This window comes from Vicia villosa, linkage group LG7 (genome assembly GCF_029867415.1).
Source record: "Vicia villosa cultivar HV-30 ecotype Madison, WI linkage group LG7, Vvil1.0, whole genome shotgun sequence".
Classification (NCBI taxonomy): domain Eukaryota; kingdom Viridiplantae; phylum Streptophyta; class Magnoliopsida; order Fabales; family Fabaceae; genus Vicia; species Vicia villosa.
Genome location: NC_081186.1, coordinates 102,401,973 through 102,418,400, shown reverse-complemented (window position 1 = coordinate 102,418,400; position 16,428 = coordinate 102,401,973). Strand labels below are relative to the sequence as shown.

Genomic DNA, 16,428 nt, shown 5'->3' with positions numbered 1-16,428 from the left:
GTTGACGGTTGCTTAGACATATCCTAAAATTATCAAAGAGAAGTTTAGAGAGGTCTTTGGTGAAGATATCAACAATCTGGTGCCGAGAAAGAACATGAACATGGAAGAGGAAGGCATGGTGATTGACAAAGGGAGACGCAATGCGATAAGGTGGGAGGGCTACGGTTGCTGAACGCAGTAGTGAGTGGCGGGGCAGAACTGGAGGAGGAGTTACGAATGGCAGTGCTGGAGGAGGATCTGCAACGACATCGACGGTGCTAAAGGTGTTTGGATCTTAACCTCAACTAGTACCATGTAAAATATTGAGATCAACCTGGTGAGAAGAACGCTACAAAGGAGACTATATATTATATAGTCTACTTAGTGTTATTCTCACACGTTAATCTCAATATCTTATAAATAGGATTTGAGAGATCAATATACGACCGCCTTTTGAATTGGAATTTACTTTTGAGTTCTCCGTATTCGAGCGACGACACAAGATTCAGAAAAACATGGAAATCTTCTGTTAAACAAAAGTTGAAAAGCATGTCCAGAGTTATTATTTGTGTGCAGTTTAACTCACTCTCATAAAGTTTAGTGTATATTAAACAAAAGTTGGAATGGATTGGTTAAAAGCGGTTAAACCAATGACCAGGTAGTGTTGCTAATTGAATATCCGGATCGGTTTTTAGAAACATTGCTACTTATCTATTTTACAGAATGTAATGAAATGATTCATCTAACTCCAAATACAGCATCTGTGTCTATTGTTTAAACTTCAACATAAGGTAAAACTCAGTGAAAACTCATACAAAGAAAATTAAACCATATTGAAAGTGATAAATTGTACTGCACAGAAGTTCCCAACATTTAGTTCACTAGAATAAACGAGCGTATTATGTAGGGACAAGGAAATGTGCTTCTTCTTGACTGTTGATCCAGAGTAGAGGCATTGCAATTGCAAGAATCAGGAAAGAAAGTCCACAGACAAATTTGCGGTCTGTCTTTTGAAGTGGCTTCTCTGCATGAACAATTTGTGGATCTTTTCTACTCTCAGGAACATCTTCAGAAGGCTTTTGCAGATCAGAATTCCCGAGAATGTCATTCTTTGATGAGACTGACTCTTGTCCACCTTGATACTGCACATCATCGCCACATGAGCTTCCATTCTCGTTGCTATCATAGTTGACAAGATGAGCAATAACATTTGGAGTGTCGAAAATTTGAATGCCGTCAACATTGACATGAGGGCTTGATCTCTGACCACAATAAAGGATACGCGAATTTAAGAAATCATCAAGTTTCAATTAACAAAAAGGAATGGTAATTTAACTCGATATACTGCCTTAACAGAAATGAACACTAATTTGAAAGATAATAAGAGGATGATTGTGATATAATTAGCCCGGATAAAGAGATCAAGGGTGTAAGTATTACCTTAATTTCTTTATTGATAGATAATCCTACATCAGAACTTCCTCCGGTAGAATCTTCCTCCTTCTCAGATTGTTCTCGTTTGTTGGAAGAAGTTTTGGTTTCCTCTCCAGACTTCAAAGAAGTACTATAATCAAGAATCTCAGATTTCATCATTTCTTTGGAATTATCATCATCTTCCAAATTTTCTTTCTCTTGAGGATCGTCATTTACCAGAATATCTTTAGAGACTATAGAAAAAGAAACGGTGAGTTTGACAGAGAAAAATTGAGTATCTAATCAAAGAAAAAGAAATTGAGTTTGTCAAATAAAAACATCAAACGAAACTTAACATACAACATTTGTGAGAGAATTTAAAAAGTTTCATACCGATTAAACAGTCCAACTCTTGGATTTGTATGCTCGTGCCTTCCTTGTCATTTGGTTCATTGTCAATGCCTTCTCCCTCATCATAGCCTTCAACAGCCATTGAGGAGTTTGGGTTTAGTTTGTTGGGAGCTTCTTTTAGTTGTAACAAATTAGTATAAGAATCAGATGGAATCTTCCCTGACTGTTGAAGATTCTTAGTTTCCTGGTAGATTAAGATGCAATCAAACTTAAGTGTCAATAAGGAATAAAGTAGTTTGCAATAAGAATGAAGCATATTTCAATTCATTAAGGATTTAATAAAAACCTCATATATCTTCAACTTGTTTGTTAAACTCAATCTTGCTGGAAAAGTAGAAGAGTGTGATTCATCCACGCCAGAAGAGTCGTCTCTCTGTTGAAAGGTAACAAAAATAAATTATAAGGTATTTGTTGAATTAATTGTTTCTCCGTCTTAACGTGTAAGTATTACCTTAATTTCTTTATTGATTGACAATTCTGCATCAGAACTTGCATCAGTAGAATCTTCCTCTCCAGACTTCAAAGAAGTACTATAATGAAGAATCTCAGATTTCATCATTTCTTTGGAACTATCATCATCTTCCAAATTTTCTTTCTCTTGAGGATCGTCATGTTCCTGAGTATCTTTAGAGACTAGAAAAAGAAACGGTGAGTTTGACAGAGAAAAATTGACTATCTAATCAAAGAAAAAGAAACGGAAAATTATCAAATAAAAACATCAAAAGAAACTTAACATACAACATTTGCGAGAGAATTTAAAAAGTTTCATACCGATTAAACAGTCCAACTCTTGGATTTGTATGCTCGCGCCTTCCTTGTCATTTGGTTCAATGTCAACGCCTTCTCCCTCATCACAGCCTTCAACAGCCATTGAGGAGTTTGGGTTTAGTTTGTTGGGAGGTTCTTTTAGTTGTAACAAATTAGTATAAGAATCAGATGGAATCTTCACTGACTGTTGAAGATTCTTAGTTTCCTGGTAGATTAAGATACAATCAAACATAAGTGTCATTAAGGAATAAAGTAGTTTGCAATAATATGAAGCTTATTTCAATTCATTAAGGAATTAATAAAAACCTCATATATCTTCAACTTGTTTGTTAAACTCAATCTTGTTGGAAAAGTAGAAGAGTGTGATTCATCAACACCAGAAGAGTCGTCTCTCTGTTGAAAGGTAATAAAAGATAAGATATTTGTTGTTTTAATTATTTTTCCGTCTTAAGGTGTAAGTATTACCTTAATTTCTTTATTGATTGACAATTCTGCATTAGAACTTCCTTCAGTAGAATCTTCCTCTCCAGACTTCAAAGAAGTACTATAATGAAGAATCTCAGATTTCATCATTTCTTTGGAATTATCACCATCTTCCAAGTTTTCTTTCTCTTGAGGATCGTTATGTACCTGAGTATCTTTAGAGACTAGAAAAAGAAACAGTGAGTTTGACAGAGAAAAATTGACTATCTAATCAAAGAAAAAGAAATTGAGTTTGTCAAATAAAAACATCAAACGAAACTTAACATACAACATTTGTGAGAGAATTTAAAAAGTTTCATACCAATTAAACAGTCCAACTCTTGGATCTGTATGCTCGTGCCTTCCTTGTCATTTGGTTCAATGTCAATGCCGTCTCCCTCATCATAGCCTTCAACTGATCTCTCAAGTTCAATTTCCTGATACAACTCTTTTTCCAAGTCCTTGTCTAAATTCCCTGTGCCTAAAACCTTCTGACTTTCTGAGTAGTAAATTGGACAAACCCCACACTCTTTGATTTTTAAAAGGTCACCAAGTTCTCTGCCACTAGTTGTATAAGTTGTAATACAGAATTTAAAAGAAACCTTTCTTTCATGCCTTCTGAGTATGGTATCACAAAGGAATGGATCATACCAGACAAAAATGTGATCCATTTTCAAATCTGTAACCAGTTTAGGCTTCCACTTAGACTTATTTCCCACCTCCGTCCTTCCATCTTCCGAATAGCATTGACATAAGATTCCAACAAAGTATTCATGCTCATCTGTTATGCTAGATGGAGTAACAACGACTGCTAAAATGAAGCCCACCCAATTGCGAATGTCGACAGTTAAGGAGGCATATGTGGAGGATCTTTGTTTAAACTGACTTGGAATTTTGTCTACTGGCAGACATACCTCGGCGCTGTTATAATTGTAGCTGTGGGTTTGGAATCTGTACTTTCTCACTAATACATTGTGAAAGGCAGCACTTTTCATTGTTAGAATTTGTTAAACAATTGAAATGGATAAGATGAGAGAAATATTCATAGTATTTCTTAATTAGAGTGATACAGATAGCTTGCTATATAAAGGCAAGCAAAAGGAACAAATACTGACAAAGGTACTAACAGCTAGGGCCAGCTCAGCAGTAGTAGTGGAACATGTCCTCCACTACTCTGCCCACTATTCTATTGACACACACAATAGAGAAATATTTAACCACTACTCTATTACTACTCTATTAGTCCCCCTTAGAAGCTGTAGGGGGTTGCTTTAAAGTGATTTTGTCTAACACACATAACTTGGAACGTAGAGGTACAAACTTGGCAGCAGATAAGGGCTTGGTAAGGATGTCAGCCCACTGGTCTTGAGCTGGAACATGAGCAACAGAAAGATGTTTACTGAGAACTTTCTCCCTTAGAAAGAATATATCTAGCTCCATATGTTTGGTTCTGTTGTGGAGAATGGGGTTATGAGCAAGTGTGACTGTGCTCAAGTTGTCACATAGAATCTTAGGCACCTGGATAGGACAGTGAAGTTCCTGAAGTAGAGACTGTATCCAGATAAGTTCAGCAGCCAATTGAGCCATACTGCGGTATTCAGCTTCAGCACTAGACCTGGCTACAAGCTGCTGCTTCTTGGACCACCATGATACAACATTAGGACCAAGATAGATGCATGCCCCTGAAGTAGACCTTCTGTCATCAGGATCTGATGCCCAATCTGCATCACAGAATCCTAAAAGCTGCATAGGCTGATGAACAAGAGCAGGCTGAATAAGTAAGCCATGACACAGTGTACCACTCAAATACCTTAAAATCCTTTTGACTGCCTTCCAGTGATCTTCTAAGGGATTTGATAAAAACTGACACACCTTGTTAACAGAGAAAGAAATTTCAGGTCTAGTTAGGGTTGCATATTGCAATGCACCAACAACAGATCTAAAATGAGTGGGATCTTCAACAGTTTCTGAGCCAACTTTAGATAGTTTGCTGCTGGAAATCATGGGAGTGGGCATGCCATTGGCATTGAGCATGTTCAGTTTGGTTAGGAGGTCAGAAATGTACTTGGTTTGGGACAGAAGTAAAGAACCATTTTGAAGATGGGAGACTTCAATACCAAGGAAATAGTCAAGCTGTCCCAATTGTTTTAAAGAGAATTTGTTGTTAAGATGGTTGATGAGAGAGTTAATGAAGGGAGCAGAGCTGCCTGTGATGATGATGTCATCAACATAGACCAAGATCATGACTTGAAGCTTGCCTTGATGCAATAGAAAGAGACTTGGGTCGCACTTGCTTGCATGAAAACCAAAATGAACAAGAGCACTCTTCAGTTTGTCAAACCAGGCCCTTGGGGCCTGTTTTAATCCATAAATGGCCTTGTTTAGTTTACACACTAGGGACTTGTCAGCAGCTTCAAAGCCAGGAGGCTGCTGCATAAACACCTCTTCCTCAAGTGTGCCATTGAGGAAAGCATTATTAATATCTATCTGCTGAATAGGCCACTTGTTGCTAACAGCAATGGTTAAAACAATTCTAACAGTCACAGGTTTGATAACAGGGGAGAAAGTCTCCTGGAAATCACTGTCAGCTCTTTGATGAAACCCCTTTGCCACCAATCTGGCCTTGTATTTATTGATAGATCTATCAGGGTTTTCCTTGGTTCTGAAAACCCACTTACAGCCAATAGGTTTCCTGGAAGTAGGAGCTTTTACCAATGTCCAGGTCTGATTTCTCATCAGTGCCTTGTATTCTTCTTGCATTGCCTGAAACCAATGGGGAGATGACAAAGCTTGACTAACAGAAGTTGGTTCCATGTGGGTTAAAAGGAGAGTAGGATTTAATCTAGGTTGAATGATACCTCTTTTGGCTCTGGTTTGCATAGGATGGATATTGTCAGGGTGAATGAAAGGTAAAGGTGAACCAGGAGGGCTGGAATTTGAGTGTGAGCTAGACTGTTCAGAAGGATCATTGGAAGAAGTAGGGGAAATGGTACTGGTTTCAGCAGGATCATGGAGGATAAGAGCAGGAGAGATAGAGGGAGAGGAGGTAGGAATAGCAGTGAGAGGCTGTGGGATAGGATGTGGCACCTGCTGACTTGCAGAAGTGGAAAGTTCAGGGGAGGGAACAGCCATATGAGGGGAAGAAGAAGAACTAGAAGGAGAGCTGTGAAAGGCATCAGGATTATAGGAAGAGGGAGAGGGAGCATTGGATGAAGAGAGAGGAGGAGAAAACTGGCTAGCAGTAGCAGGAAAGGGAGGAATAGAAGAAGGGCAAGGAGGAATGGATGAGGGAACAGGAGAGGTAGAAGAGACTGAAAATAATGAGGAATAGGGAAACAGAGATTCATGAAAAATAACATCCTTAGAGATGTAGATATGACCATTGGAAGCTAAACATTTGTAACCTTTGTGAGAAGATGAATATCCTAGAAAAATACATTGTTGAGATCTAAAATCAAGCTTATGGGAATTGTAGGGACGCAGAAAAGGATAGCAAGCACAACCAAAAACCTTGAGAGTGGAATAGTCAGGAGGTTTGTTGAGTAGTTTAAAGTAGGGAGAGTTATTGTTAAGGGTAGGGCTGGGAATTCTGTTGATAAGGTAGGCTGCAGTAACAAAAGCATGGTCCCAATATTTTAAAGGAAGAGTGGACTGAGCTAAGAGAGTGAGACCAGTCTCAACAATGTGTCTATGTTTGCGTTCAACAAGACCATTTTGATGGTGGGTATGAGGACATGTGAATCTATGACCAATTCCTAAATCGGTTAGATATTTGGTGAGGGGTCTAAATTCCCCTCCTCCATCAGTTTGAACACACTTGATGGGACAATTAAACTGCAGCTCAACCATTTTCTTAAATTGAATAAACTGAAGCATAGTGTCAGACTTCAGTTTAAGGGGAAAGACCCAAACAAACCTAGAGAAAGCATCTACACATGTAAGAAAATAGGTGTAGCCACTTGAGGATATCATAGGAGCTGGACCCCAGAGATCACAGACAACCAGTTCAAAGGGATGGGTATAGACAGTGGTGGATAAAGAGGAAGGCAATCTGTGAGATTTGCCAACACAGCAGGCATGACACATATCTGTAGGAGGTTTTGAAGGGACAGTAAGATTGCAAAGTTTTAGGATTTCAACAAGGGCATGATGATTAGGATGACCTAATCTGGTATGCCACAGGACATAAGGATTTGTTGCTATAGCAGTAGGACTATTAGAATGAGATAAAGATAAATTAGTGCTAGCATTTGCAGAATTAAGAGAAGATTTGGAAAAGAGACTTGTAGTTTTATTAATAGAAGGATCGTTACAAAGAAGTGTAGCATTAGGCATATAAATTGAAGGATTACAACTGCTTATAGCAGGAGAGCACATAAACCTATTGCTAGTACTACAAGAGTTAAGACTGGGACAAGGCTTTGACACTGGAGATGCAGCAGGATTAGGAAACTTATAGAGGCCATCATCTCCAACATGACCACTGAGCAGAACTTCAGAAGTAGCCTGAGATTTAACAACACAGAATTTAGAATGAAACTCAAAAAATACATTATTGTCTTGAGCAAATTTGCTCACACTCATGAGATTTTTGGTAATTTGTGGTACATGTAAGAGGTTCCTAAGGGTGAGAGATAAGTGAGGTTTGTGTGGTAGAGGAAAAGACATGGAACCAACAGAATTGATAGACAAACCTTGGCCATTTCCTATGAAGACTTGCTCGGTTCCAGGCACAGAAGAAGAATCAGACACATTTGAGGCTTCAGGAGTAACATGGTGAGAAGCCCCTGAGTCAGGATACCACCACTGATTGCTGTTGCTTGCTTCATTACCTGCAAAGAAAGCCTGTGGTGCTGTGGATCTAGGAGAAGCAGCTCTGAGAGAACCATGAGCAAATTGAGCAGGAAACATAGCACGGGGAGCCACATGAAATGGATTGAATGGAGCTCTTTGCTGAGGATAACCAGCACCACTTGAGTAACGATGATAACAAACTGAAGCATCATGTCCAGATCTGTGACAAATTTGACAAGATTGTTTGGCAAAACGTCCTCCACCACGACCAAAACGCCCACTGCTGCGACCAAAACGACCTCCACGAGAGCTATAGTTGTGATTATCAGCATTGGCAGTGACGTGACTCGTTCCCTGAGGAAAACCTTCAGTAGAAGTTTGAACAGTAGTAACAGGTGAAGAAGACGACGCTGATTGAGTGAGATTCACAGTCACTGGCTCCGCAACAGCAGCTTTGCGATGTTTCTCAAGGCGCGACTCATGAGCAAGTAAAGACGACTCAAGTTCATCCAAGGAACTTAGCTCATCCTTACTGTTGACGGCGGCGACAATGGAGTCGTATTCCTCAGGAAGGGAATCAAGAACTATTTCGATTAGGTTACGAAGAGGGACAGGATCCCCAATCGAAACAAGAGACTCGCTAATCTCGCGAGTACGCTTCAGAAGCTCCTCAATCGTGAGCGAACCTTTGGTGAGGCGACGAAGTTCAGAACGCAGCTGACGAGCTCTGGTGGAAAGAAGGGTGTCGAAGTAGCGGTGCACCTCTGTCCAGACTTGCCACGCGTGTTTACACTCAACAAGTTTAGGAAGAAGAGAATCAGAGATGGTGGAAAGAAGCCAGGTGCATATGAGAGCATCCTGTTGCTCCCACTCCAGAAAGGCACTATGAGATGCGGGATCTGAAGGAGAGGGAGAAGGAATCACCGGAACAGTGACGAACCTTTGGAGACGATGACCACGAACAACTCCATCTATTTGTTGTTTCCATTGTTTGAAGTTTTTGTCATCAAGTTTGACAGATATAAGGTGAGAAAGTTTCACTTGAGAGGAAAGAAAAAGGGACTCCATGGATCGAAAAGAAGCTCAAGATACCATGTTAGAATTTGTTAAACAATTGAAATGGATAAGATGAGAGAAATATTCATAGTATTTCTTAATTAGAGTGATACAGATAGCTTGCTATATAAAGGCAAGCAAAAGGAACAAATACTGACAAAGGTACTAACAGCTAGGGCCAGCTCAGCAGTAGTAGTGGAACATGTCCTCCACTACTCTGCCCACTATTCTATTGACACACACAATGGAGAAATATTTAACCACTACTCTATTACTACTCTATTATTCATTGTTAACATGGCATCTTCTGTCATGCAGGCAAGGGAGGGTCCATCCAATTCCATCTTAATACTATTCTGAAAAGAAATGTATTTGTTCTGTCCAATCATGTTTACTGAAAAAGTCTTCAAAGTGGATACTGTCGTTAACGACAAGCAGTTGTCAGCCTGAAGCTCTTTGATGCTTAAAGGCAGTTCTGGCAGACCTTGAAGCTTACTGCAATTGTTTAAAGACTGAACTTCTAGCTCTAAGAGGTATTTGATGCTCGCGGGCAAATCCTTCAGATTGCTTCCATCTAGTCTTAATTCTTGCAATGATGATAAGGAGCTAATGTTTGCAGGGAGTTCAAACAAGTTACAACAGTCTTTCAAGTGTAGTAATGTTAATGAGCTCAGACCATCAAATAGGGCTTTTAAGTTTGATTTAGTTACTACACTGCACTTAGAAACCCGAAGTTCAGTAAGTGCCAAGTAAGATAATTCAATCGGTAGACTTGTCAGATTTAAACCTTCTAGATTCAACGAATAAAGATTGCTCATATCACCAATTGATGGGTGCAATATTTTGATTCCTGTATTGCTCAAATCCAACCTTCTTAGTGCATCCGAAGACAACGAAAATTCCTTCAGACCGTAGCAGCCTTTGACACTGAAGTTCGCTAGAGATTTTAAATGCTTCTCACCCATAAGACTTGACAATTTTTTGCACCCATCCAGTAGCAAAGTAACAAGTGTGTCTTTAGAAAAAGCAGAAGCCTGAATTTCAAGTAATTCTTCACAGCCTGAAAGGCACAACTGTTTGAGTTTTTGCGCCCTAGACAAATCAGGGAGGTTCTTCAACTTTTTGCACCGACTTAAGTCAATTGCCTCTAAATTCACAAGTTCCTGTAATAATTCAAAACGACACTTCAAATCTTATTAATATTCTCCAATTTAATTTACATTGGTCTTTCAAGCATCCATTCGTTTTCACATCATACAAAGGAAGCAAACACAAATGAATAAAAACAAGAGAGAGACCCATAAACCAAAATGAATTAGTATACAAGTACACACCTGTTTCTTGAACCAGAGATGTTCAATGTTGCTGTGCGGCAAACAAATCTGAATCAGCTGCTCAGCGCGAACAGGTTCAGGGAGAGACTTCAAGGGATACCCATTCCATTCAAGGTATGCCAATTTTTCAAAATACAGCTTAAAATTTTCAGGAAGATGCACCGTGCCCAATTTCTTCTTACCTTTGGGGACGTGGAATTTAAGAAATCTCAATTCACTCATCAAGTTGAATGTGTCAGCTTGAACTTCTAAATCTAGCTTTTGAGACAAATCTAATATTATTCCTTCAACTACATCAATGCCCTAACAAATTCAAAGAAGTCACTACATTAGCAAAGCAAATCAACTATAACTTTATATTTAGAAAATTTTAACAATTAACACCCCATACCTTGTTATTTCTAAGTACATCACAAATGTCTTTAGCATCTTTCAATCGGCGACGCTTTCCTCGATCATTATCTTCTTGTCGAGCTATATCAAATGCCATCTTTTGTAGTAAGCCATGAATCTGTATCGTATCACTGTTTGAAATGGATATAAGAGCTTTATTTTCTAGGACTTCTACTCCATTAGTTGCATTGAAATCACATGTATTTAGTATCCTTGTGACCAAGTCTTTGTTTTCATCCTTGAAAAAGAATGCAATGTCTAGAAACATCTCCTTCTCTCGCCATGATAATCCATTATAACTTAGCTCTAGCACTTTTTGAATACCGGGGAAGGTTTCTCCTTTATTCTCATAATCACTCAACTCAGATACCCAAGACTTTGGTTTTTTTGATTTAAAATGTGAACCCAAAACTTTTAAAGCTAATGGAACACCACCTGCATATTTAACTGCCCTTTCCGAGACACGCTCGTAACCCTCTCTGGGATAGCTTTGCCGAAAGGCTCCTAAGCTAAAAAGCTTTAGAGAGTCTTTAAGCTCCCATGGTGTGACCTCGTATATCTCATCAACTCTTCCACTAAGAATACCTTTGTTTCTCGTTGTGATAATGACTCTACTGTTATCTCCAAGGCCGTCAAGTACTCCACACAAATCATCTAATTGTGTAGCATTATCAACATCATCAAGTACAATAAAACTTTTTTTACCACTGAGCCTCCTCTTAATGAATGTGTGTTGTCCATGAACGTTAGATGCAGTAATTTCACGCTTCAGTAGCTCACTAAGAAGCTTATTACGAACATACATTTGTCCAAACTTTTCTGATTCTTCGCTTACATTTTCCAAGAAACATACATTATCATAATGGGCAAAGTTCTTGGCAAACATCTGTTTAGCCATGGTTGTCTTTCCTATTCCGCTCATGCCCCAAATTCCGATTCTTGGTATTTTTTTCAATAATAATTCAATATGTTCATCCTTTTCATCAACTTTAACAAGGTTTTTCAGTTCATTAGGAAACATGAGAGACAACTTCTGCTTAACATCTGCCACAACTTCATGGATGACTTGAGAATAATCCCTGAAAGAGAAAAAAAAAACAAATTAAACTTAAAGGAAAACTTAAATTTGGCCAATTTCTGAAATTTTATTAAAAAACAGGATCAGCCCCTGAATGGGAGCGTTTGTGCTGATGAATGATCAATCGGACACCCAGAATCATCATATCATATTTTCATCACAAATTCAGCATTAATATAATTACCTTTAATTTGAAAAGTTAATTACAAATATATAGTACAACATAAGAATGAATATGAGTTTAGAGGAATTAAATTAAATTGTACTACCTCAGTCTCTAAATATAAGACTCTCTAGAGTAAATCACTAGAATTAAGAAAGTTGAATGGAGTATTGATTTTGTTGACTATTTGTATAATTTTACAAGTTTATTCTGAAGACTGAGATTTATTTAATGTTTGTGTAAGAGTATTTAATGCAGATTGTAGAAAAATATGTAATATAATTAGGGGGATATATTTAAAAAAATAACTAATGCACATGTAAAGAGAGCTATGATGCATAGGTACGGATACGGGGCAGTGGTATAAGAGTTTTTATAAAATACATGAATAAAGAACTAATTTGTTAAGATAACAACAAAACATTATTATAAAAGTTTTAAAATATCAAAAATAATATTAAAATACAATAACGAAGAAATTGAAATCGAATAATGAAAAAATTAAGCATCACGAATACGGTAAGTGTACTAAGTACGGGTGCCTACCCGATATCAGTACTTGACCATTTTAGAAGTAACCATGATTAAAGAAGAGAGTCTTTTAAAAAAGGAACAAGAAAAAAAATTCAAGTCTTATAATTAGGGACAGAAGTAATACTTACCTATATTTGCGAGAGTCCCATCCAGATATATTGGGGTGAGAGCATCCTTCCACTCCAACACTTTGTCTAGATGAGATTTACTGCTGGCTAGTTCTCGCATGTATTTTGCAAATGCTTTCTGATAACTCTCTTTCTGATAACGTACATGTGATGGATCTACATCACAGAACACGGGTATAACTACCTGTCCATGAAGTTCTCTGCATTGCAGTATATGGAGGAGTTCATCCAAGCACCACTTTGAGGTTGCATAGTTTTCTGAGAAAACTACAAGAGAGATATGTGAGTCCTTGATTGCTTTGGCAAGAGAAGGTCCAACCTCATCTCCTTTTTTAAGAATATAATCAATGTATGTATTGATATTGTTATCTGTAAGAGCTTGATGTAGCTGGGCAGTGAAGTTTTTACGAGTGTCCTCTCCCCTAAAGCTAATGAATACATCGTACTCTTTGTGAGAAGTAGGCATATTTCAGATAATCAGTTAGTTAGTTATCACCACTTTTTCTTAAGAAAGGGAAGATAAGAGAGTGGAGGGGTTAATACAGATGATAACAGAAACAGAAACAGAAAAGGAGTCTGGTTGCTTAGATCTGTTATAGAAAAACTCAATTGAAATAAATAAAACAGTAGCCCCTTTCTTTTATGGAGGAATACAAACCTGAGGGGTGGGTCCCACAATTTTTTACAGTAGTAGTATTTTTTAGTGGTGATAAAATCTTTACCCATCGTTAAGTAGCTCTACTCTACCCATATTTTTGCAAGGGATAACTAAGAAATCTTCAATTTTTAGTCTATAAAAAGGTGGGAAGAAAGGTCCACGAAAGAGGCTATTTTTTCTCTCTCCATGATTACTCTTTTTTCACTCTTTTGTCAACGCTTTTGCTGAGGTGTTGACTGCGTCGTAGATATGAGAGAATGGGTCACGACGATCTGGAGTATTAACCACCACCCAACTAGATGGAGAGGATCCCTACTAGTCTGCATCTTTTACCAATAAACATGACAAGTTGAGGCTCGTCGGTGTTAACTAATAATAATTTAACTAAATATTTAAACTAATAGGAGTTTAGACAAGGTACTCGAAAAAATCAAAGATTAAAAAATGGAATACAAAATTGGAAAATGTCTGTGTAGGTCCCCTCACCACCTTCCCCGCTAAACTTCACAAAAAGTAGTGTTACTTTTAACATAGATTCCCATGTTTCTGTCATGGAAGTAATAACCGTGGACAACTTATAAAATTTTAAATTACTAAACTACTACTAAAATACTCCTCTAATAGTGTTACTGTTATGAATATTTCAAATTTCAACTTTTCAAATTTAATTTACTAATACTATCTCCTTTCTTCTCTGTTTTCAAAATCAAAACTTAAATTATAAGTCACGATATTATGCTTTTAATTATTAACTAGTACTTTTACCTGTCCATGCACATGATAAATTGAAAAGAGATATTGTATTTATATAAATATAAAAATTTTAAAAAAATATTTTTTATGTTATGAATATAAAAATAACAATTAATTTGTGGAATTGAAATTTCTGGAATTGGTAATTTGAAAAGAGTTGTATAAAAAAATAAAAAGATTTGAATAATTAAATGCAACTATAGATTTAATAAGAAGTTAGGAGGAAAACTTATTAAGGATTGGGAGGGAAACTTGTATTTTGTTTTAATATATTAAGGATTAATTTTTCTATTCTTTAACTTCTTTTTTTATCATTAAAAAAGAATATTATTTATAAGCAAAAGTCTCTTAAATTTTTTCGCTCTTAGTATAACCAAATATCGTGTTATCCTATTATTTTTCAATAACCAATAAAGAGAAATTATTTTTGACACAAATTTAATATGGTTATTGTGGTTTAAATGTGTGATTGTGTGGTTCATTTGGTGGTTAATAAAATAACAAAGTATTATACTTCATTAACCATCAACCGAACACAATTAACCACGACTTTAAACACATTGTTTACTTTCAAATGTACTCCATTTGAACCCAAATTATGGTTAATGAATAAACACTTAAAGATCATATAAGTAGATTGGCATTCTGTCACCTTCACTAGTCTTCAAGGAAGGACCCAGATGAACAGACTGAGCTAAACTCTCCCTAGCCCCCTATAAAGTCGATATCTATCCTAGTAATATCAAACTCATTTGAAAAGTATGCATTTGCAAAATTTAACAAAACCTGTTGGAGGTATCTGTGTTGATGAAGCTAATTAGCATGTTTCTAATCCCACCACGCCGTAGATGCATGCGGTTCCGTGTGGCAGTACTGAATTAATTAGGATGTTATGCATAGATTCTTTCACATTCAATCTATATGCGGTTCCGTGTGGCAGTACTTAAAGACCAAAGAATCACTGCAAAGATGCATCTGCAGACTGCAGCTGACTATATTTTGAACAGTTTCCTGTAGATTAATTATCCTGCAAGTTTTGAATTCTGCAGGTAAATATTATATCCCCATAAAAAATTTGCAAGATTTGTAGGAAATTTTAATGATAACAAGCTTGCAAGTCCAGGACAAACGAACTAACTTTTTTGCAGCAAGTAGAAAGTTTGCAATGTCCACATCAACGGCATTATTACAGTGGAAGAATAACCTATTTTAATTCAGAGTTCAGAGTTCAGACATGCCAATTGATAAGATTTTATTCATAATAGCTTCCCATATGATCTTAGCATATAAAAAACAACCAACTTCCTTCTGCAGTATATATAGTAATATGTTCTGGAAATAAAATCTCAAATCAAAATAAAGCCAAAGGAAAGCATTTCTTATCCTGATATGCAGCCAGCACACAAACAACCACCTAGACCAAACAATAAATATAGTACTAAAATTTCAAGTTTGCAAAGATAAACTAACTCTTACCTCATTCTCCGGGAAACCAACAAAAGATGCATCATCACAACAATTGCATAACTTCTTCACCATGTTCCAATTAAAGAAACCTGAATAAGTTTGGTACACCTTCCAAATCAAGAGGAATTAAAAGGATAATATCATGAGCCAAAGCCACAAACTCATTGTGCATTATTGGTTTCTTGCAAGTGTTTTGCATTCTTCAAAAAGTGTACTATTCCTATAAATAAATAAAAGTTTCTAAGTACTTGAAGTTGAAAATGAGGCCAAATGTAGTTTTATAGACAATTGTTTCCCTCAAATAATATAGACAACTGTTAATGACAAATCGACGACTCACGAGAGAGTGAACAAGCAAACAATACTTCAGAAAATAGTGTCTCGGACTCGAGGTTGGAAGAGATTCCAAACACTCATGATGCCTTAACGATCACTTGCAGTTAGATCACTTGCAGTTAGTTAGTTAGATGAGTACCTTCAATAAATTCATTTCACTTCATTCTATAATTTTCTGTTTCTTCTGAATCAGTTAGACGAATTAATAACAAATTAATATCGGATTCTATAATTCAAGCAGATAATGTCTGAACTGAAGTGCATAGAGTAAACTAACGCAATGAATCTTGAACAATTTATACAAACTTCAACTAGAATAAAAACAATCCAGCGTCAATTTCAACAATCCACGCGGGAAAAGTATAGAAAACTGTAACCATTGATTGAAGTAAAGAAAATTTCAACAATCCTTTGTTGTGACTGTGAAGCTCTGTAACATTAGAAGCAATCATTCTACTCCAGCTTCACCGCATTGTTAAATCGAAGCAAAAATCAGTACCGATTGGGAAAATGTAAATGTAATTGAATCCCTAACAACGGAAAAAAAATGATACCTTTGAATCCAAAAACGGCGATTAAAGGGAAGAAAGGAAGAACGAGGCGTTGGTGGCGGGAGATTTATGATTCCATTTGGAGAAAGCATTACTGGTAACTGAAATGGATGCTTCGAGCAATTTGCGAACTTCACCATTGGAGTGATG

The 16,428-nt window shown here is 36.9% G+C and overlaps 1 pseudogene; it reads right to left on the bottom strand.

Annotated features, from left to right (window-relative positions):
* Positions 1-537: 537 nt before the first annotated feature.
* On the bottom strand, positions 538-13,948 carry LOC131616252 (TMV resistance protein N-like; annotated as a pseudogene).
* Positions 13,949-16,428: the final 2,480 nt, after the last annotated feature.